This window comes from Psammomys obesus, unplaced genomic scaffold, assembly GCF_907164565.1.
Source record: "Psammomys obesus unplaced genomic scaffold, mPsaObe1.curated_primary_1811, whole genome shotgun sequence".
NCBI lineage: Eukaryota > Metazoa > Chordata > Mammalia > Rodentia > Muridae > Psammomys > Psammomys obesus.
The window spans coordinates 20631589-20652530 of record NW_026591598.1 but is presented as its reverse complement, the minus strand read 5'-3'; the positions used below and the strand labels follow the sequence as shown (position 1 = coordinate 20652530).

Here is a 20942-nt window from a genome sequence, read left to right as displayed (position 1 = left end):
TGGTGGCACACACCCTAATTCTAGTACTCTCCATGGCGAGAGTCTGCCTCCATATACTAATATAATATTTATAATTTATTATTTTATAATATAATTATTTATACAAATATATATGCACATACATACATACACAAACATACATATTCGCAGACTACCCATGTAAACCAGGCTGGCCTCTGCCTATCAAGTGCTGGGATTAAAGGCATCCACCACTATGCCCAGCCTCATAGTCTGTGTCATCAAGAATGGTAGCACGGGGGGGGGGGGGGGGGGTAGGCATAGTGGTGGATGCTTTTAATCCCAGTACTTGGGAGGCAGGAGCATCTCTGTGAGTTTGAGGCCAGCCTGGTCTACACACCAGAATGACCACAGTTACATAGTGAGACCTTGTCACAAAAACAAACATGTACCATGAATCAAAAGTTCAAGGCCAAGATGGGGAAACTGGAGGACAAGCAGAGAGCTGCACCCCGCCCCCCACCTCCCTTAGCTTCAGCATTGAAAACACATGACTCTGTCCCTGGCTCTGCCTGGCCATGGAAGCCCCTTAGGACACAGTGCCAGCCATAAGCAAGGAGCTCAGGCTGGATTCTCAGCACCACAGACAAGCATACATATTACTGCTACACCCCAAGACTGTCTTCATTTCCCCTTTGGATTCCCTCCAAGACACATGGCTTGTTTCTCAGTGCTCTTCGGCGTGTCTGGGGTTCTTTGTGTTTTGCCTTTATTATTAAATTCTAATTTTATTGCGTTCAAGCTGAGGAACAAGGTTTGCACAGCTATGATCCTGCACCTTTGGAATTTACTGAGACTTACTTTGTGGCCCAATTCATGGTCTAATTTTGAAGTAATTTTTTCCATATGTTCTCAAAAATGTGCAAAAGTATGGTGAACTTCAGTTTTTGTTAGCATTCTCTTTCTCTTTTCCCCTCTCTCTCTCCACACACATCCATAATACATATACACATTGTAATAGATTCTATAAAAATATATATATGTATACATATACATATATTTGTGATCACATATTTATATAGACTGAGTTTATTAATTACACTTTTGAAGTCTTTGCTATCAGTTTGCAACTGTCTGTAACTGCAGTTCCAGGGCATCAGACACCCTCCCACAGACCTATGTGGAGTCAAAACACAAAATGTAGATAAAATAAATTAATTTTTAAAAAAGAGAACTCTTTGCTATCTAGCTTTCTGGGTTTCGTTTTTAAAGATTCAGTCATTAGTTTTGTTTTATGTGTGTGGGTATCTTGTCTGTGTACTATGTATGTGCCTGAACCCTTTGGAAGCCAGAGGAGGGCGTTGGATCCCCTAGAAGTGGGGTTACAGAATGTTGTGGGCTGCCACGCGAGGGCTGGCCATGAACCCTTACCCTCTGGAAGAGCAGCCAGTGTTCTTAGCCACAGGGCCATCTCTCCTGCTACATTATCTGGGTGTCCGTGGAGGCCTTAGAGCCCACCGCAAATGTGGCTAGCTGTGCTTGGAGAGGTGGCTTCGCTCACCTGGTCTTCGAACCTCATTCGCAGTGACGCTCGCTTGGGTCGTTTCACCTGCTGTAAGGCTAAATGCTACTCCATTTGCATGAACACAGCACGTGGGGTGTTTGCATTTGGGGCTCATTTGAATGGGGCTCATTTGAATGGACGTGAGAGTATGGATGTCTGTATGGACTCGTGTTCTCAGCACTCTTGAATGTGTGTCTAAGCATGGACTGCTGGGCTGTGTGGCGAGTGGGCATGGCTCTTTGAGGATGTGCCAAGTGGCTTCCTAAGCTGCTGCTCTACTTCACATCCCTGTCAGCACTAGCATGCCAGTCACTGCAAGGCCTGGCCAACTTTTGCCATTGTCTCTACTGATGACAGCCTCCCGTGGGTACAACGTGCTATAACGTTGTGGTTTTGATTTTTATTTCCCTAAAAAGAAGTAATGTTCCATGTTTTTTATGTGCTTAGTGCCTATGTGTATGTCTCCTTGGGGAAAACGTACATTCAAGCATTTTCCCTTAAACAAACAAACAAAATTTTTAAACAACGGGGGGCTGGAGAGAGGCACAGCAGTTAATGGCGTTTACTGCTCTTCTGGAGAACCTGGGTTCAATTCTCAGCACCCATATGGTAGTTCACAACCTTCCGTAACTGCAGTTACAGGCGATCTGACACCCTCCTCTCACCTCCATGGCTACCAGGCCTGCACGTGGCACATACGTACACGGCAGGCTTTGAACATACCATTGACATAAAATAAATACATATAAAGTAAAAAATGTTCTTGCATTGTTGAGTTGTAAAACTTCTTTAGAGACACAGCTTTAAATTTGTTCTTAGGTTTATTTTATGTGTATGAGTCTTTTGCTTGAATATATACATGTGCACCCCATGTATGCCAGGAGCCCGTGGGGGTCACAAGAGGGCCTTGGATCCTCAGAAGCTGTAATGATGACTGCTTGTCTGATGCCATGTCAGTGCTGCTAACTGACAGGGGTCTTCTGGAAGAGCAGCCAGAGCTCTTAGCCATTGAGCCATCTCTCCTGCCCTGTAGACACACAGTTTATAAATATTTCTGTCATCGGATATCCTTGTACATTCTCGATAGCAGTATCTGCTACTGGGTTTTTATTTTGATAAGGTCCAAGCCATTTTCCCCTCTAGCTAAGCTTGAGCTTATCGCACCGGAAAGTCTCTGCATGCTCAAGGACAGGGGAATTTACTCCCTTGTCATGTCCTTTGTGTTATCATTTTAGCCGCCTGGTGGCTGAAGGTCAAGGTTGATGGCTCCAGAATGCCTTGACCTCCAGGTGAGATAGACTGTGGCTTCGAATGCAAGCTGTAAATCGTTAGGGCCCAGGTCTGTCAGCTCACATTGAGTCTCCTCTCCCCTATGTGGTGCTCAGTAAATCTATGCTGACTGAACAAACGAATCTGGACAGGACAAACTTCATGTTGGCACCTAGTTGATTTAGTGACTCAAAATATTTTCCTACCATGTTCTTCTAATCTCAGTAAAGAAAGATGAAGGGGAACAGCAAGGTGACTCAGTTTTTAAAGGGGTCTGCCGCTGAGCCTGATGACCTGAGTTTGGTCCCTGGAACCCACAGTTGAAGGACAAAACACTACGTAACCCAGACTGGCTTTGTACTTGTAGCAATTTTTCCACCTTAACCTCCTGAGGGCTGGGACTTTATAGGTGCGCTTCAACACCATGTGGGCCTAGTCAGAACAGTGATTTTTATATAAGATAACAAATAAATTTCTTATTGAGTGTATTTCCCCATCTCAGGCTGTTTTACATATGTCTGTATCATATATTTATACGCATATGTTTAAATAGTCTATATTTTGTACAGTGTTGAGTTTTGAGTGTCTCACACAAAAAAAATCCCTGTTTAACTGCAAATATTCAAATTCCACGGTAATGTAAGAGAATAAATATCAAGTTATACAGTAGTGTGCTCTCATTTCTTTTGTATGTTGCATGTGTTTTTTATTTAAATAGCTGTTCTTGCTAAAAAAAAAAAATGCAATAAGTTTCATAAAAAGAAGGTTTGGAAGAATTTGGATTTTTCTGCTTGTTTTCAGGGCTTCTGTTTTCATTTGTTTCTTAAGACAGAGATTTGTTATGTGGCCCACCTGGCCTCCAGCTCCAGATTTTCCAGCCTGTGTTGCCAGAGTTCTGGAATTACAGGTGTGCACTGCCTGGTTATACCATTTATTATTTTAGAAAATATTTATTTTATGTGTCTGAGTGTGTGCCTGCTTGTAGGTATACACACCACTCTAATACAGTGTCTGCAGAGGCCGAAGAGGGGTCAAGGCCCTTGGAGCAGGTGTTGGAGAAGGCCGTGAACCCAGGTCCTTTGCGAGAGTGCTGAGTCCTCTTACCTGCTGACCCATCTCCCAGCCCATAATATTTTTTTTTAGAGCATCTCTCATAATCTAATAGATATTTCAAAGCATCTGTCATCAATTAAGAGTGGTTTTGGTTTTTAGTTGTGAAATGGCCCTGGAGAAATGTGACTAGATGCAACCAGAGCCGTGAACGTTTTAGAACTAGAGGAGGCCTTACAGGCTTCGCTTGACCCCTTTCCTTTACAGATAGAGTGAAAATAGACCCAGAGATGCTGGGTGTCACCAACTCGGACAAGTGCCTAAACCGAAAACACCAAAAAATAAAAAGCAAAGCGCCAACATTTTCAAAGACTAAAATAAATATTTTACAAAGATCCACGGGGGCCCACTTCACATTTAAGCACTACTTATAAATCTCCCACACAAAAGATGACTTTCCTGCTAAAATGTTGGTTGGCCCTGCTGTGAGGACAGTCGTAATACTTCATCACAGTTAATTATAAGAAGCAGTTGAGGATTTGTGAGTCGTGATGACAACCCCATGGTGACTAAAAGGCCAGTCCATAGGCATGCCTATTGTTAATGTTGTTCGTGTCAGAAGAGAAGCCTGAGCCTCATGGCCCAGGGCAGCTGCTTCCTCCTCTTTGCTCTGTCTGCTGAAAAGTAGTCTGAATTCCGGTCGGTAAAGAGGATGCTAATGAGCTGCCAATCCAGCCTGTAAGTTGTTTTGACAGCTGCTCCTGGAGAAAAATACAGAGAGGGTGTTCTGTGTGCCCAGCTCTTCCCATGCAGAGCCTGTCATGCCTTTTTTTTTTTTTTTTTCCTTCATTAGACGCTCTTGGATACGGGATATTCCTCTCCAGTCATACAGCATGAGTGAATGATCTTCTTAGATCAAGAAACCACAGCACTGGGCTGTGAAGTTTCAGTTTTCTCATAAGAGGCCCATTCGGCACGACTGTTTGGGTTTACTGATCCTTACAGATCTTAGATTTCACTCGAATGTGCTCAGCCTTAAAAATAACCAGATGAAGGGCTGGAGAGATGGCTCAGCGGTTAAGAGCACTGTCTGCTCTTCCAGAGTTCAATTCCCAGCACCCATATGTTGGCTCACAGCCATCTATAATGGGATCTGATGCCCTCTTCTGGCGTGCAGGAGGCATATATGCAGAGTGATCGTATGTATAAATAAATGAATCTTAAAAAATAACCAGACAGAACACAGTATCTTTATTATCTTCAGATAACTTCATACATACATACAACGTATCTTGATCATATTTACTCTGTACTTTTCCCCCCAACTCTTCCCAAGTGCATCCCTGTCCCCTCCAAACTTCATGTCCCTTAAAAAAAAATAACCCATAAAGTCCAGTTTGTGCTTCCCATAGATTCACGCATGTGAGGTTATCAGCTGGAGCCTGGTTGGCCCACTAGGGGCCATATCTCAGGAGAAAACTGACCATCCCCCTCCCAGAAGCCACCAGCTGTCAATAACTCCTGAGCTACGGTGGGAGCTCCTAAGCCTCTTTTTCCTCCATGCTGGAATGCTGACTGGCTCCATCTTGTGTTGATCTTGCACAGGCAGCCACAACTGCGCTGAGTTCATGAGTAGTAGTTCTGTCATGTCTTGAAGACACTGTTTCACTCTGATCCTTCTCAATCTCTTATCTCTTACAATTTTTTCATACCCTTTTCTACAATGATCTGTGAGCCTTGCTGGGGGAGGAGGAGAGGGGAGGGATGTGATATAGGGGTCCCATTTGAGCACTCTAGTGACACTTGTTTTCTGTGCTTTAACTGGTTAATTCTGCATTAGTTGCTGTCCACTGCACAAAGAAACTTCTCTGATGAGGTCGGAGAGCAGAACTAATCTGATATGAAGATATGAAGTTAGAGGGCAGTTTGATAATATGCCCATTTAGCAAAATAGTAGGAGCAGTTTTTTCATCCCACCCCTGGGTGCTATTACCTCTCCAGCTATGGGTTCTCGGCTAGATACATAGTAGCAAACATGTATTCGCTCCTATGGATCAGGCCTGAAAGCCAGCTGAAGAGTAATCAGTTACCCCCAAAACATTTCTACCACTGCTGTACCCATGGCATCTACTGCCAGGCCAGTCATTACTGTAGCATACAGAATTCTCAGCTGGGTAAGAATGTTGATTCCTCTCCTACCCAGAGGCTGTATAGCACTCTTTGGTACCCTAAAATCTATCTAGAAGTGAGGACGCTTCTTGGTCTGTATCGGGTAGATTCCTCCATGACTGTGCCAAAAGCATGTGATGTCTTCAGTAATAGAGTTTTACCGCTAAGTGCTGGTGGGTAACTGAGAGCAGGAGCAACAGCCTATATTGTTGGAGGCGGTTCTCCAGGACTCCTCTGACTAACAATTTGAGGAGAGGTATCCCCTACCTGGCCCAGGGCTTTTTATTTAGCAGCCTGGGGCTTCCATGTAGGACAACTCCAATTAAACTCTTGTATAGGTATGTGTATGTGGTGTGTGTGAGTGTGTGTATGTGTATCTATATATGTACACTAAATATAAAATCCTAGGTTTCTATATGCCTCCTCTTCTGTACTCTCCCATCCCTTTCCCCACTTAAACCTCTCTCCCCATTTCTTTTCCATATATATATATATATATATATATATATATATATATATATATATGTCGCCAGGCTGGCCCTGAACTCCTGAGTTCAAATAATCCTCTCAGCCTTTGTAGCTGAGATTACAGGCAAGCACTTCCTTGCCAGGTTCATGACACATTTTTTTCCTTTCTGGAGATTAAACCCAAGGTGCATGCTAATCAAGTACCATGCCAACAAACCCTTAGTTCCTGCAATTATTTTCCCAAAAGCTCTTTGTAGTCTTACAAGATTTGCTTATTCTAGAGTATTCAATGCATAAATACTTGTACAGTGTATAAGCTAACGTATTTGTGATATTACAATTTCATGAAGGGTGACAAAAAAGCAACTTATTGAAGAAAAGGTTGATTTGGGCATATGATTGCTGAGGGTAAGAGCCTGTCATGACAGGAGGCTAGCAGCAAGCAGCAGGCGTGATGGCAGGGGTGGGAAGCTGTGAGCTCACACTCTCAAGCCCAAGCAGCAAGCAGAGAGAGTAAAGCTAGATGTGGTACAAGACTTTTAACCTCAGCGCCTTTTCCCAGTGCATTCTTCCTGAACATCCCCAGACACAGCGCTACCAATTGGAATCAAAGTTCAAAAGTTTGTTTGTTTGTTTGGTTTGGTTTTTTAAGACAGGGTTTCTCTATGTAGCCTTGGCTGTCCTGGACTCATTTTATAGACCAGGCTGGCCTTGAATTCACAGAGATCCGCCTGCCTCTGCCTCCCTGAGTGATAAAATTAAAGGCGTGTACCACCATGCCCAGCAGGACCAAGGTTTTAAATACAAAAACCATGAAGGATGTTTCTTATTCAAACTGCCACCAGGAGGGATTAAAAAAAAAATAAGAAGAAGCCAGGGGTGGTGGCACATTCCTTTAACCTCAGCACTCAGGGAGGCAGAGGCAGGCAATCACTGTGAGTTCGAGGCTAGCCTGGTCTACAGATGGAATCCAGGAGAGCCAAGACTACACAGAGGTACCCTGTCACAAAAACACAAAACAACAGCAACAACAGCAACAAATCTGAAAGAGCTTTTGGGATGAGAAAAATAATAATAATAAAAAAATGGACAATTCTCTTTCATTGGATGAGTCTGGGCTCCATACTCCAGTCATACAGAAACACACCCCAAGGTGAGGCTGGAAAATCAGCATAGTTTTGGGAGCAGCCATGGTCTTTGCAGCCAGCTATTCCTCTGATATAGAAGATATTTTCCTGTTCCCAGTAGAATGTTCAGCAGCCTGCCTGGCTGGGACCGACTAGAAGCCAGACCTGCTCTCTAGTTAATGGTGACGCTGCTACTGCCCTTGTAAAATGTCTCCTGAAGGTAAACAGTCTCACCTAGTTTCACAATTGGCTCACAGGCGCCTGTCAGGGATTACATAAACCCAGCTCTGGGCTTTCAGCGCTGACAGGCACTCCCTTACCTATGGACCCAGAATGGGCCTCATATTGTTGAAATGACTTTTTGTGACAAAGGAATGCAATGCATTCTTATCACGAATGCTTAAGAGTTCGTATTTCTGTTGGTAGTCCAAGAATCTTATAAGGAAATCAGCATTTCAATCGTTTGGGCAGGGTGAAGGAGGAGAGAAACGTGACTTTAAGGCATATTTTTCCCAATGTGGAGGACTGAATCTAAGACCTGCCTCTAGCTAAACCAGCATTCTACTGAGCTACGTACCAGCCTTGGCTGTGGCTAGTTCTTCTGTTCTAGAGACCATATTTCAGTGGCAAGACAGAACATTGTTTTTATTAGTCAACAGTGTCTATGAGGAAGACACGTGTCTCTCACTGAAACACAGTGGAGATGTTATACGGTTGTTATCTTAAGATACCTTTGGGGTATAAGACACTCGTGGGGTTGGCTGCAGCGGACAGTCAGTGCGCAGGCAGCTGCAGGCACAGGCCGTAATGAGACCCACAGAAAGAAGAAATGATGCATGTCGGCTCTACTTCTGGGTTGGAAAATGTCTTCCAACATTCATGTACTCTGTGACCTCAGAACGTGACCTTCTAATAGCATCTTTGCAGGTACGATTTGTTGAGACCATCCTCATGTAGGGTGAGCCTCAAACACAGTGACTGGAATTCTTTCAAAGGGTCCTTTGTGAAGGCAGAGGCTGCTGAAATGATGTTGTCTACAAGCTGAGCAACACAGAGGCAAACCCAGAATTTGGAGAGAGATGTACAATGGGTTATCCCTCTTGATCCCTGAAAAGACCTAACCCTACCCATGGCTGTAGACTGGTGAGAAAATGCCGGTGTATTGTTTTAGCCCACCGACTTTCTAATACTGTGTTGTCTACAAAAGCTACATAACTAAGGAAGATTTCACCCAGAAGCTGGCTTCTAATATAGAAGTGGTGATGAGAAACACCAAACAGCAACAATGCAACCATTCATTTCCGGAGCGTGGGGATCTAGAGACAGCATGATTTCCAGAGCGGGGCCCTGTGTAGAGACGGTTTATGCTGAGGATGTGTGAGAAATGACCAGCAGGGAGAGGCCAGGTTGTCCTGTTTGCAGTCTCCCACCAAACGCAGAGAGCACAGCTTCTAATCCCAGGAATAAAACTCACCTCCCCATGTGACCACCTCAGTGCAGCCTGTGGATTTCTGCACCTGATTTATCTTCTGTTCCCTCCCACACTGCTGCCGTTTCCTGCTGAAATACATTTCACTTCGTCTTTGTTGCCAACGGATATGTTTTATTCATGCCATCGTGGTGGTGTGTTAGTGAATTAATCCTGCCTTCGAGGACGACAGAGATGGAACTTTCCCTTTGTGTTCTTGGGAACAAACCATGAAGGCCTTTGAGCTCTGCACACTGCAGCTTCTGAGAAAGAAGGAAAGACGGCTACTTAGGGGCAGCTATTTGGGAAAGGCTGGACCTCTTACCTCATTCACTAACATGTTTGGCTCAAGGCTGAAAAGGAAAAATGAAGAATACATCATCTGGGTTTCATTCGGGATAAAATAAAGTTATCTTTGCTGCAGCTGTTATTTTATCATTTTGGACTGGTTCTTTTTTAAAAAAAAGTTTATTTCAAAATGTATTTATTATTCATTTGTATCGGTGTTTTGCTTGCATGTATGTCTGTGCGCCAGCTGCATGCCTGGTGCCTGCAGAGGCCATAAGAGGGCATTGGTGCCCCTGGGACTGGAGTTATTGTCAGCTGCCATGTGGGTGGTGGGAATTGAATCCCGGTCTTTGAAAGGAAAGCCAGTGCTCTTAACCACTGAGCCATCTCTCTAGCCCTCTTTTTCTTACTTTTAAAAAGTGCTGTTTTTTTCCTTGGGGGGGGGGGGGGGGAGGGCTGCCTGTGGGGTTGGGTATGGTGGTACAGGCCTATAATTCTAGAGACAGTAGTAGCAGCGGCAGCAGTAGCAGTTAGTAGGTGGCAGTAGTAGTAGTTCAAGGCCATCTCCAGCCACTTAGTAAAGTGAAAGCCAGTCTGAGCAATAGGAGCCTGTCTCAAACTGAACCAAACCAAAGCAAACCAAACAAAAGCAATGCAAACCAAAATAAGACAAACCACTGTAGTAGGCAGGAGGATGGCTCAGTGGGTAAGTACTTGCAGAACAAGAGCGGGGATTAGAATTTGGATCTCCAGTCTACATGTAAATGGCGAGTGAGTGGCAGCCCACCAAAAACCCCAGCCCTCTGGAGTCTGAGACAGGGGACCCCAAGGCTTGCTGCTACCTGTACTCGATGAATAGTTGTAGCTGAATAGTCGGAGCTTCAGGTTCAGAGAGAGACTCTGCCTTAAAGTGGAGAGCAATCAAGAAAGGCACCTCACCTAAGGTCAGCCCCTGGCCTCCACACACACATATGTGCACATATACATGCAAACACACATACACACACTACATACACATACATGTAAAAGACCCCCCTCCCCAAGCTAGCCCTCAAAGAGCACAGCAAAAGCAGGAGGGTGCCGATCCAGTCCTCTAGCCTCCATTCCAGTTTTGCAGAGCTGGGGCAGTGTCTCTCGGTCCCCTGTGCCCTGGGGCACCTTCATGACTGGAAGCAGCATGACAGTGGACACATCCTAGACATTGACACCACACAGCTCCTTGACTCCAACTGTGTGTCAACAGGCAATCTCAGCCTCAGTCTCTGTAAACGGCAGCTGTCAGTGCTGCGGCAAGGCTGAGGTGAGACATAGAGTCAAGAGCAGGGAGGATGCTCAGAACAGGTGACATCCACTCCCTCCGCCTACTGTTCAGATTCCCCACTCTGAGTAAAAAGCTACGTGGTGACGATTGCTACACCTACACCAGTGTCACCATAGTAGCATAAGCTACAGGGTGAGGGATATGCTTTCTCCGGAAATTCGCCCCCTGGAAGGTCCCTTGGAAAAGGTCCCTTGGACTCATCCCACTTGGAAAAGAGACATGTTCTAAGATTTCTACGCTTCTTCAGTTGTGGCTCTGGGGCTGGAATAATGAATTCTTTGATCTTTCTCTGTGACTCCTGAAACAGCACAACTAATTTTATAAAGAAATTTATTATTAGCAGATTGTTAAAGGCTTTAATAAAAATAATATGTAAAAGGAATAAGTTTAAGAAAAGTAATGAATTAGATTTAGTATCAGAAGACATTATAAGAATAGAAAAAGAAATAATGGGCTCCTTCTTAAGAAAAAATAACAGGAGAAGTACAGCTGGCATGAGTTTACCCCTCCCTTTAGCGTCTTGTTCCTAGGGAAGATCATAAATCTTTATCAGGACATAAGGGAGGATGGTTGACCAAGGTGTGTTTAGACTTTGGCAGGTATTCGACTTGGCTCGGAGGACTATTACAGCTCCTGACTTTGCTCTTCACTAGTCAGTGATAATGAAACCATAGTTTGAGGTTTTTGTTTCTTGTTTGCGTTGATCAGAAAGTTTCTAGGCAAAGATTTCTTGTGGGCACTGCCCTATGTTAAAACATAAACTTTGTATCCTTGGTAAAAGTCTGAATGTTCTGGAAAGCATGCCAATTTTAGGGGGCTTCCTTGTGAGATCACTATAAAAATACTAGCTTGACTTCAGTAAAGTTGCAGCAGAGTCAAAACCATCAAGGTGTCTCTGTCTGTCAATTCTTCGCCAAAACCATGTCTTCCTGTCCAAAGCCTGGTTCTCCCTCGGCGATGGGAGCCCGACTGGGCTGGTCCGTGGCAATGATGCAGCAGTTTTCTTATGAGACAAGTGTTTGTCGTACAGCAAGATGCATCTTTCGTCCCCAGAATGTCTAGCTTTGAACTTCATTTATTTTTATCTAAGAAGAATCTCTAATACAAGCTTCCCATCTCTTGGTGGCTCATGTAATTGTTTAAGTTGTCATTCCTTGCTTGGGTGTATGTGTATAGCACAGCTGTTCATAGCGACTACTGGTCTACCTCTCCAGTGTGGCTGTACACACGCATGCGCACCAAAGAGGAGGCGGCTGCTTCCCATGGACCTGAGCAAGTTCAAAACCTGGTCTTGTTTCTCGACTGGGAACTTTCCTCATCCATGTGGGCCTTAGTCCCATAGCTGTACATGAACTCACCATACATGGCGATGAGGGATGTGAGATAATCCATGCGCAATGTCTAGAACAGACCCTGGTACAGAACAAGTACTGTCGTTCAGGGAGTCTTAAGTCCGCTTGCATTGTCACTGATATTCCAATTTAAATTCTTTGATTTTTAACTATAACAATTTTAATCTTGTAAAGGGTAGTTCTGTAGAAATTGTGGTTTTAATTACAACCACATGCTTTTAAAAATATACAATGTCTGGGCTATAGATGACTGCTTTAATACATCCATTTTGAGATTCAGGAAGATGCCCTCCCCCCTTAAAAATTATCTATTTCTGGGTGTGGTGGTGCATGTCGGTAATTCTAGCACTCTGGGAGGCAGAGGTAGGCAGATTTCTAGGTTTTGAGTGAAGTGTGTAGCTTGTGAAATGCCAACCAGTTCTTCAAGGCTGGCATCTTCACATGCTGTGCTCTACCTTCATATTACTTTGTAGGTAGTGAAATTTCTGTTTCCCATGAACACTAATGCATAATGCACAAAACTGACCAGAGCTGAGCCAGATGACTTTTGCAGCATGGAGTTCCGGTCATGTTGCAGATTTTGATAATGACTACATTGTATACTTCCATCTTCTAATAAACAGGCCATGAATTGTGATCAAAGTGTCTCAATTCCTGCTTTCATTCATTAGCAACACATTTCACAATTGCAAAGGAGAAAAACACTAGTATTTAGTATACATTGTAGCTAATTTATCACCAATGAAATTACATTGCAATCTTGATAGCCTTTGTTTTGGATTGAACAGGTAAAGTATAGTATTATTCTGAAAAGTGTCACAGGCTAAAGAATTGAAACAAAATACACAGATCAAAAGTATGCAATGGCTGGTTAGAGGTGGGATTTAGAAATGCCAAAGGTTCACTATCTGACCTCATCTCAATCCCTTGAATTGTCAAGCCTTACTCTATGTGGAATTTCTGTAAATATGACTAAGCAATGAAGAGATTAATTGTGGTTTATCTGGATCTCCTTAATGTAACTGTATGCATTCTTTAAGAAAGAACAGAGGGAAAATTCACTACCTACAAAGGAGAACGTGAAGTGAAGATAGAGAGTGTGAAGATGATGTCCTTGAAGAATTGGGTGGCATGGGCACAAGCCAAGGAATGTTGGCAGTCGCCAGAAGCTGGAAGAAGGAAATAGTCTTCTCTAGAGACCTCAGAGGAAGGAAGTATGGTTCTACTGACACCTTAGCTTTGGCCTGCTGATACTGATTTTGGACTCCTGCCTCCACTTTTGTAAGAGATTAAATTTCTGTTGTTTTAAGACATCAAATCTGAAATAGTGGCCCCAGGGGAAAAACACATCATCGTTTTAGATTAAAGGCAGGAAGGACAGACTTCTTTGTCAGCTTTCTCTTGGAATGGCACCCTCTGGTTTTATCATGTCACTTTTGACTTGACAGTCCCCTATTTTCCTTTTGCATTCTATCTGATGTCAGTGGCATAGAGATTTTCTTCTAAAAATGATGACTTGTGTGGCAGTTTGATGGCAGATGAGGTGGTAGTCTCCTCTTTTCTCCCACAGATACTTCAGATGATTTTGATGCATGGATTAATTGCAAGGCATAAATTAGTTTCAAGGCATAAAACAAGTAAAGAATGTAAAATCCAATGGCAGCCTTATCATAATCAAGTATGTAGAGAAATTTTAATTCAGAACATGGCAGTTCTGGCAAGAGAGCATATCCAAAGATCTTCTAGGTCTATATGATCTGGCTGGAATACAAACACGCCTTTAATCCAGGAGACAGAGGCAAGCAGATCTGAGTTCAAGGCCAGCCTAGTATAGAGCAAGTTTCAGGTAAAGAAAAGCTTAGGTCCAAGCGTGGTGGTACATGCCTTTAATCCCAAACAACGAAGGTAAAGTTAGTTTGTAGAAGAAGGCGCCCATGTTTGAAAATGATGTCTAATGGAGTGGCAGAAAATGTGGCAAAACAAAGAAAGACTAGACAGAACAGAATTTGCCCAACTCTTCTGGAAAGGGAAGCTAAGCACACTGAGAAAGGAGAAGGCTGTTTTACCAGGACAGTAATAGAGAGACAGGTTTCAGAGAAAGAACACAGGTGATGACAGAATGAACCAGAGAATGACAAGGAGCCAAAAGATTAGAAAAGTTTGTTGAAGTTAGTTTGAGGTGAGACAGAGCAATGCAAGGGCTGAGAGAAAAGTCAGATTGAATAAATTAGCTGGGAGAGGAGTTTGAGCCAGAACAGCTGAGTTGAACCAGCCAGGCCAGCGTTCAGAAAGAAGAAAGGGTAAGTTTATTCAGTAGTAAGTCTCAGAGGCTGCAAACATTCTAGGCCTAGGTTAGACTCTACAAAGGCTAGAAGCTTCCAGGATTAGGCCTAGGTTAACAGATAGAATCAGTAAAGCCTCCAAGACAACAATTGAAACAGGTAAATAAAAGTTCTTTTTACAAGTATATGTTCTAGAAACATGGTTCCATATATCTCTTAGGTTTACAAATCTTTAAAAAGCAAGAGAAATAAGTAAGCATTTCCATTTTCAGTGGGCTCTGTGGTGACCATTTTTGAGACTTTGACAACAGTTGACATTATTTTCACTTGTCAATAATATCAATGAGATGATCAGCTACGTCACCAACCTTTTACAGAGCGTACCACGATCCATGTTGATTGACATGTTTTCTAAACTCCACGTACATTTGATGAACTTGCCTATCCTTTCCAAAGTTCTGGAGACATATTTGAACGCAATATATTACCTATTCTTCAGACCAGATCCTTTTCACAGAGGACTAATATGGCCTACTACACTTAGATTTTTTTCATTTCTTCTCAGAAGATAGCTTTATCTTTAAGTACCCACGGATTTGAGTACCATCTAGATGTGACAACTGTAATTTTCATCTCCCCACAACTCCAGATTGATAGGTAATTGTGTTCCCATCAGACCTCTTTCTGGGATGTCAGAAGTGGTCTAGAGTTCAACCCAGCCCATTTCTATCACACACCACTGCTCATTTGTGTGTAAACAAGGAGAACTGTGCTACAGATCCATGGCACTGATGTAGGCCTGTGGCTGGCAGTCTGCACCTGCCTTGCCGCAGTTTCATTTTAGTGCATGTGATTGCACTAGCCCTTTGTACGCAACCTAAGTGGTGTATTTGCCTGACAGAGGTATAATGGCCTTCAGAATGGACTCTTTCTCTCGTTTTGTTTGAAACAAGGTCTCACAGTTGGTCTTGCCTATCCAGGAATTCACTATGTAGACCAGGCTGGCCTCGAAGTCACAGACATCTGCCTGCTTCTGCCTCATGAGTTTTTGGGGGACTAAAGCGTGCCCCACCACGCCCCGGCAGCTCTGATCATTTGAAGGGTGGTGGATTCCTCACCCATAAGACTACAGTGGTCAGGCCGGCCCGGCGATGGCGGCGACCCGGGCTTCTCTTCGAGGTAAAGCTCTGGGGTGAGCGCGGTGGACGAGTGACTGACAGCGAGGACGACAACAGTCCGTCGGGGTCACGCCGCGAAGTCGTCTCGGGGCCCAAGGGGTCGCGAGCCGCGAGCCACGCGCGGGGTCGCGGGAGCCGTGTCGACGTCACTTCCGGCCGGAGCCAAGATGGCGGCGGCGCGGCCGCGGGCGCCAGAGCGACGGCGGCGGCGGCGGCGGCTCTGGGCTCGCTGAGGCGCTGGCACGTCGCGCTCTGGTGAGGAGCGGCGGAGCCGGGACGGGCGGGTGGGCCCCGGGGGGTGACGCTTGGTGTCGGTGAGGAGCGTGGCCGCCGCGGCGGGGGCGGTCGGGCCGGGAGGGGCTGGAGGGGCGGGCTGGCGCGCCCCCTTCCAGCTTCCTCCGACCCGCCGGGACCCGCGGCGAGCCCTCCCCGACGCCTCCCGCCCGGCGGCTCCTGGGACCCTGCGGCCAAGTCTGGGGCCCGTTTTGGGGGGCGGTCGCAGCGGAGTCGGGGTTCGCGGCTGCGGGGTTGGCGGGGACCGCACGTGGGCCCCGGGTGGTCCCCATCCGCGGGGCTGCGCTGCTCTCTGCTCTTTTGTGTCCAGGCTGAGTGTCTGAGTGCATCTGCATCCCCGGCTTGCTTCTGGGTCTCCGTCCAGCCTTTGTGTTTCCCGTGCAGTTTCTGGGCGGTCTAAACCTGCCATCGGTCTCCCCGAACGAACGTTCCCATCGACCCACCGTGGGTGGTGCGTGTGTGCGTGTGTCACAGGTGTGCACTAACATACATATGACTGGTTTGGGGTTAGCCAAAAGATCTGTCTACCGTGTCTCCAAGGGTGACGAGAGAGTCAGGGAATACACGTAACAGGTCCGTGTTGTTCCACGACCCACGCATGAAGCACCAGCCCGCGGCCTGGTACCGTTAGGTCTGGCCTCGAGCTGGGGGAACAATCTCACAGATAACCGGGGAGCCCCGTGGCCTCTTACTAAGCAGCTGGAATATGCACCTGGAGAAATGGGGTTCCCCGCCACCCCCCATGTTTCATGTATTGAAGATTTGGGTGTATTTGACACGTGGACTGCGTTTTGCTGAGTTCCAGTGCCTTGCCCTTAGGGCCCTTTAATCAAACCCTGGAATGTTTGCTTCTAGTACAAAATGTTCCCAGAACATGACTAAAATGTATCTTAAAGTTTTTGTTTGCTTCAGGATTATTGTATAAAGTAATATTTACAGCAAAGAAAACCTCCCAGTGGTTCTTTTGCCTATAGTAGCACAGACAACAGTTCAATTATTCCTGCCCATGGTAGTATTAAAACAAAAAGTTTAAGAAGTTTGCATCCAGATATTAAGAGGAGGAACTGAGAGCCATTATTTTGTTGTTTTCCTATTTTCTGTAGAGTTCTGTTTTTGACATCGCATGCAGGTGTCACCCTCCAAGCTTTCTTATACTTTATTTGGTAAAAATTCTTTTTTATGTGAAATCTTAGCTTAGCTTTGAAGACCTTTATAGATCATTTTATAAGCCCCCTTTATTTCAACCCACAGGAATAGAGCTGTAAATCCATTGTTGGAGGCAACACTCAGTTGCATTTGGTGCTGTTTAGGCCTGTGTGTGTGTGTGTGTGTGTGTGTGTGTGTGTGTGTGTGTGTGTGTCTCTGTTTAAAGCCATTGATGAATTTAGAAAGTTCTTAGAACCAGGATATAATGATAATGCTCAATGAATGTTTGTTCATGGGAGAGTTGGCTTCATTTGTTTTTTTTTTTTAATTTTCTATACAGTGCTCCAGATAATAGGTATAATTTTGCAATAATGTATTGGATCTATGAGCACAAAACAGACAAATAGTCTCACTGCAGGACAGTTGGAAAACAGAGAAAAGCACAAAGAAGGAATAGAAAGCAGCCATAACCTTCCGCCTCCACAGATAGCCATTGTTGACATTGTAGCAGATTGTCTCCGGTCCCTCATGGTGTGCCTGCTTGTCTTTCTTTATACCCACGTGTTTATTTATAGAAGCATTCACTTGCGTGTGCTGTTTTATACAGAATTGATATGATTTGTCTGTACTGGTGTAGCTTGTCTTCCATTATGCTGTTGTAAGTGTCTATGTATGTCTTTGCCTGCTCTTCAATTTGTTGTTTAACGGCTGTCTGATATGTGGATGGGTCATCATTCATCAGCCAATTCCACATTGATCTGTAAAGCTTCTAAAGTCTGACATTTATTTTCATTAAAATTTGTAAGCTTCATCTCTATGATGAATTTAAAAATTCTGTAGTTATCTAAGACGTGAACACTGGAAAATCTGCCTTTTAGGGTCCGACTACACAGTTGTTGTTGTTTTTTACCTACCTTTCTAAGAGGTAACAGTCCATTTCAGCTCCCTGTTCGTCTGAGGTGTCTGTGTAGCTCACATTTATTTGCACACAGCTTCTGTTTCTTTTGATGATTATTTCACATTGGCTATTTATTTATTCATGGGGCTTCCCCCCCCCCCCCCACGCCCAGAATGCTGATATCTTTTCAAGTATAGATCTGACTAAGAAACCTTACAGGGTCTGTTAAATCACAGTTTCCAGAGTAGAAAGCATTGTGGATCATTTGTTATTGTCATGTCTTCTGACTAGCTTATGTTTGTTTTCATACATGGACAGTGGGAGAAACCCCCAACAGCAAATCTGAAGCTTTCACTAGAAAACTCCATAGTGAAAGAATATGTGAACATTGAGGGCCTATGACACACTTCCGTGCAGAGAGCATCTGTAAGGAATTCCGGATGTGAAGGGGATGTTACCTGCTGAGCATGACTTCTGCCCCTGCTGACATGTATTTAGGGCTTCATAAGGTGTATGCTGCCCATCAGCAGTTACAGTGTTTGGTGTGAGGCCTCGTGTCATGTCTAGTGCTTGCCTTTTGAATTTAGAAATTTTAGTTAGAGCTATGGAAAATGTTTTCTTAGAGCAAGTCAGGGAAACCTACAGAGTCTGTTGTTAGGGATAACATTGAGTTCCAGTAAAATATTGTTTCTCAGCTACTGTACTGTTGTCATTTGGACTGGATTAGTCTTTGTTGGAGGTGTTTCTCTTGTCTGTGGCGGAATGCTTAGCTGCTTCCTGCCCCACAAGGTGCCAGTGGTTTCTCCGTCAGCTATGAGAAGCTGTGAAGTCAGCAAAATTGCCAAGCGTCCATTAGGAGGGATAGAATTGTATGATTCTAAACTACCTCATTAAATGAAAGTTCCTTTGTTGGGTGGTTGAATCACAGAAGCAGTTATGGTGTCTCAAAGAACTCTAAGGGTAGATGCTATGATTTAAACCTTGAAGAAGGGAATGAGCCTCCTATCCAGCGTTTGCTTTTGTGATTCTAGAGTAAATAACTTTCTGCAGTTGAACATTGGACTCTTACTGTAGCAAGAGGTATGGCAGTGTGAAATAGCCTGGAGATTATGAAGTTTTCATGACATGTACTCAGCATTCCCAGTATGCAGATTAAATTATTATGACATTTAAATAAATTTACATATAGTTGATCTATGGTGAATAATTAAAGCATTTGGTCCATTATGCTGGACAGCATAGAAATAACTATTTCCTTCCAGAAAATGAGACTTGAAGCAACTCCTTGAAGATTGATGCCTGTGCTTTTCTAAACACTACTTTTTTTTTCTCCTTTTTAAAAAACAGGCAAGCAAGCAAACAAAACAAAACAACAACAATAAAAAACCAAAACCAAACAGACAAAAACCTCCAATCAGACACTCTGGGGTTATGCACAGAAATTTGTCTTAAGGAAAGAAGACTTACTTTTGAAATGCTTCCCTAACTTTAATACATTGCATTTTAAAGATAGTTAATTGATCTTTCTGGAAAATGTATCATTAATGCACTTTCCGCTGTGGGAGAAAATATGTCTCCAAATCTTTATTTGTAATCATTTTAAGTAAAGATCATACCAGCCATGGTTCTTTCTTTATTTTGGCTATGAAATAATATTTGGTCAGTATGCACGATTAAATAAAATGTGAAAAAAATCTGCCATTAGAGCCATATTTCCTATGAGTGTTTTTTTTTTTTTTAATTATTATTGTATGCAAATTGGTGTTTTGCCTTCATATAGGAGGAGTGTGATCCCCTGGGACAGGAATTACAGACAGTTGTGAGCTGCCATGTAGGTGCTGGGAATTGAACTTGGGTCCTCTGGAAGAGCAACCAGGACTCTTAACCTCTGAGCAGTCTCTCTAGCCCCATGAGTGGTTTTCTTAATGACAGGAATTTCTGAATAATTTCAGTGCAATGAATGTATGTGTCATTTAAATTTTTTTTTTCTTAAAAGGAATACTTTTCCTTCTCTAGCCCACCTCCTTGAAGCATGTGTTAGAGTCATTGCCTATAGTAAACCCGGTCACAATAAATACTTATTTCTTTTCTTAATTCTGCATAGTGTTTATTCATGGAATCTTGGTTCATGTCATACCTATCCTGTGTTTCTCATTTACTAGCCCCTTAGAACATGTATTAAAAAAAGTTGTACTAAATCTATCCATATTTTTCAGCTATTTTGGCAAGAAGAATATTTTGTAGCCCTTGCAATAAATCACTTGTTAGGCTTTGTTTTGAAAGAGCTGAGTTACTTCATGCTTATTTCAGCTTGTCTGAAATATGTAAAGCTAAGTGGAGATATTACCTTGATTACTGTGGACAGCCCATCTGGAAATTGGTAAAACCTACATATTTTAGATGTACTTACATGTAGTTTTTCTAAGACTTTATTAAACGCTCATGGAAAATTAATTTAAATGATACTTTCAAAATTTGAAAATAATTGTGAGAGTTCCCTAATCCTGTATATATTTCAGCATGAATCCTGTATATTTCCAAAGGGTTTAGTCAGTCAATGTACATTAAGCTTATTTTGGAGACTATAAAATTGGCCTTCAGTTTGGTTTTCTGAGGCTTAAAGACTTTGCCATAATTCGTCAAGTCCTGGCTTTAAGATACACTTGCAAGTAGAAAGTTTGAAAAAGAAGGCTCTTGGAGGTAAATTGAGATGCTTGATTGTGAAGCTTTGTTTCCATGTCAGAACACATGGAGTTACTGTTTGCATATAGTCCTGTTGTTGCTTAGCAGAACCCTACATCAACGTGCAGAATGACAGGATCACAGGACTACACAGCTTTGTGTGTGTGGTGGTGTGTGTGAGAGGGATGTAGGTAGCATCTCTTCTCACTTAATGTTTGCAAAATGGGGACAAATATTACTTTCTTTTTACTGAGGTATTTTGAGCTAGGTAAAGAACAAGCAAGCAGGGCCAGCAAGATGGCTCAGCATGCTAAGATTCTCCAGGACCTAGCAGTAGGAAAGAGAACACCCAGGAGTAGTCCTTTGACCTGTGATGGACGGACACACACACACACACACACACACACACACACACACACACACACACA

General features: G+C 43.6%; 1 protein-coding gene across 2 annotated transcripts in view; it reads left to right on the top strand.

The window, feature by feature from the left end:
- Window positions 1-15659: 15659 nt before the first annotated feature.
- Prdm2 (PR/SET domain 2) overlaps window positions 15660-20942 on the top strand; it is a 103570-nt gene continuing 98287 nt past the window's right edge. Inside the window, exon 1 of one of the 2 annotated variants that reach the window (XM_055610786.1) lies at window positions 15660-15749. The gene's annotated coding sequence lies outside the window, so the exon portion shown is untranslated. The remainder of the gene's footprint in view (window positions 15750-20942) is intronic. The other variant, XM_055610787.1, reaches the window with a different exon arrangement.